Source organism: Octopus sinensis, linkage group LG17, assembly GCF_006345805.1.
Source record: "Octopus sinensis linkage group LG17, ASM634580v1, whole genome shotgun sequence".
Lineage (NCBI taxonomy): Eukaryota > Metazoa > Mollusca > Cephalopoda > Octopoda > Octopodidae > Octopus > Octopus sinensis.
In genome coordinates this window covers 24,795,660-24,799,051 of record NC_043013.1, presented here as the reverse complement: position 1 = coordinate 24,799,051, position 3,392 = coordinate 24,795,660, and positions in this window count along the sequence as shown.

Below are 3,392 nucleotides of genomic sequence, written 5' to 3'. Positions count from 1 at the left end.
TATGTATGAGTGTATATGAGTTTATGCAGGTTGCTACTTATAGATGTATGTAAATGTGTGTCTATATGTATGTATGTATGTATGTATGTACGTACGTACTAGTATGTATGTATGTATGTATGTATGTATGTATGTATCTATAAATCTCCCTTTGCCTACATATATATATCTGTGTGTGTGTGTGTTTATGTCTAAGCATATAGACAGATACATATATGTGTGTGATTCTGTATACCTTGCATCTGTAGTATGTATACAATAAGCACACACACAATAAACACCACACACACACACACTCATACATGAGTATCATTTACGAGCATGTATAACCTTAATCACTTGTCCACTTATGCACATGTACACACATGTACGCAGCATGCAAACATATTTGTTGTCAGCTCTAGGCTGGAGTCAATCATTAAGTGAGCTGTCCTCTTTTACACTGACGACATTGAGGCTTGCTTGCATCTACACGTATCAACAGCTTCTAAATCAATATAACTAAGGATTTACACACACACACATACACACATTATAGATAGATGCAGAAATATATATGTTTGTGTGTGTATATATATATAAACAATATGAAAGATCACTATGTGGATTCCTTGTATGCTAAAAATAGATGTTAACTGCCTTACCTTTAAATCAGTGTTCTCATCTTAGTAAGGCGCTAGATGTTTACGAGCTGGACAAGTGAAAAGAAATAAACATAGCACTTAATTCCATTCCTTAAGGTTTCGACATGAACAATTTAATAATTTTTTGTGTCTCTTCAGTGAAATTGGGGCCAACACAATGGCAGCCAATTATTGAATTGTTCATGTCGGAAACTTAAGGTATGGAATTAAGTGCTATGCTCGAAAACATCTAGCATCTTGCTAATTTGAGAACACAGGTTTAGTGGTAAGAGGGTTTGACGTCTATTTCTAGCATACAAGGGATCCACATAGGGATCTCTCATTGTTTATATTTAAGTAGAATTTACGATCCTCAGACATTTTTAAGTATGTTCACCATTAGTTGAAATTGATATTATATAATAATATTATTTAATAATATTAATTTCTACTCATATATATATATAATATGTATTATCTATTATAAGATATATATATTATATATATATATATATATATATATGTATAAATATAAGGTTGGTGCATAATTATTGCAACTTTTGTTCAATAAATTTTATTCAACAAAAACATCTTTAAATGGTTATTCCAATCGGCTGCCAAGCAGATGGGAAGCAGTAATTGAAGTAGATGGTGAATATGCTTCGGAATAATCATTTAAAGATGTTTTTGTTAAATGTTATTGTTTTTGTTGAATAAATTTATTGCAAAACTGCAATATTATGCACCAACCCATTATATTATATCTATATATATATTATATATTATATATATATATATGATGGTATTATATATATATATATATATATATATATATATAATATGGATGGATGTATAAGTGTACATCATCTATCTATCTATCTATCTATCTATCATCTATCTATCTATACTATCTATCTATCTATATCTAATTCTATATGATATATATATATATATAATATATATATATATGAATGTATACTTACATATAAGAGACCAATATATGTATATGTAATGAATATGTATATATGTGTATGTACATTCTTTTATTTTTTATTCTTTTACTTGTTTACAGTCATCTGACTGTGGCCATGCTGGAACACTGCATTTACTTGAACAAATCAATCCCAGGACTTATTTATTGTAAGCCTAGTACTTATGCTATCAGTCACTTTTGCCAAACTGCTAAGTTACAGGGATGTAAATACACCAACATCGGTTGTCAACATTTGTTCACAAACACAGACACATAGACACCCACATGCACACACACACACACACACACACACACCACACACACACACACACACACACATGTATACATATATATATATATATGTGTATGTATATATGTATATATATATATATATATATATATTCATCATCATCATCATTGTTTAATGTCCGTTTTCCATGCTAGCATGGGTTGGACGGTTCAACCACTGTCTGGGAAGCCAGGAGGCTGCACCAGGCTCCAGTCTGATCTGGCAGTGTTTCTGCAGCTGGATGCCTTTCCTAACACCAACCACTCCGTGAGTGTAGTGGGTGCTTTTTACGTGCCACCGGCACAGGTATCACAACTACAATTTCCATTTGATTTTTATTTTGATGTTGATGTACTTGACTCAATAGTTCTCCTCAAGCACAGCAGGTTGCCCTACGATCCAAGGTAGGCACAGCAGGCTGTCCTGTGAGCCATGAACTCACTTCATTTGTTGGGTCTTCGCAATCACAGCATATCTTCAGAGGACTCGGTCTTTTGTCATTAACTCTGTGAGGCCCAATGTTCGAAGGTCATACTTGACCACCTCATCCCATGTCTTCCTAGGTCAACCTCTACCCCGGATTCCTTCAACTGTTTGGGAGTGGCACTTCTTCACACATCTCTCCTCATCCATCCATAGTACATGACCATACCTCTCAAATGTCTCTCCTGCATGCCACATCCAATGCTTCTTATGTCCAACATTTCTCTCAGGGCACTTACACTCTGTCGTGCATGCACAGTGACATTACACATCCAGCGGATCATGCTAGTTTAATTTCTTTCGAGCATACACATGTCCTTCACAGTCACGGCCCATGTTTTACTGCCATGAAGCATGGCAGTTCACACAAATGCGTTGTACAATCTACCTTTCACTCTGAGTGAGAGACCCTTTGTTGCCTGTAGGGGAAGAAGCTTTCTAAACTTTGCCCAGGCTATTCTTATTCTAGTGGTAACACTCTCTGAGCATCCACCCCCACTACTAACTTGGTCACCTAGGTAGCAGAGGCTATCAACAACTTCTAGTTTCTTCCCCTGGAGTGTGATGGAATCTGTTTTCTGAGTATCTGTGGTGTCTATTGCCCCTGTGCATCTGCCACACAGGAAAGCTATCTTCTCGGTTAATTTTAATATATATATATATATATATATCATCATCATCATCATCATCATCATCATCATCATCATCATTTAGCGTCCGTTTTCCATGCTAGCATGGGTTGGACGGTTTAACTGGGGTCTGTGAAGCCAGAAGGCTTCATCAGGCCCAGTCAGATTTGGCAGTGTTTCTACGGCTGGATGCCCTTCCTAACGCCAACCACTCCGCGAGTGTAGTAGGTAGAAAAATGGAGGAGAAAAAGATGTTGCATCGAAATTAGATTTAATACAAAATAGGATTCAATACATATGTACGTTTCAAAGGACAATGCAAATATGTAAGAAAAAATTATAATCATAGTAATTATAATTAAATTTATGCATTGTCATTCTCGACTTGAAAGCCC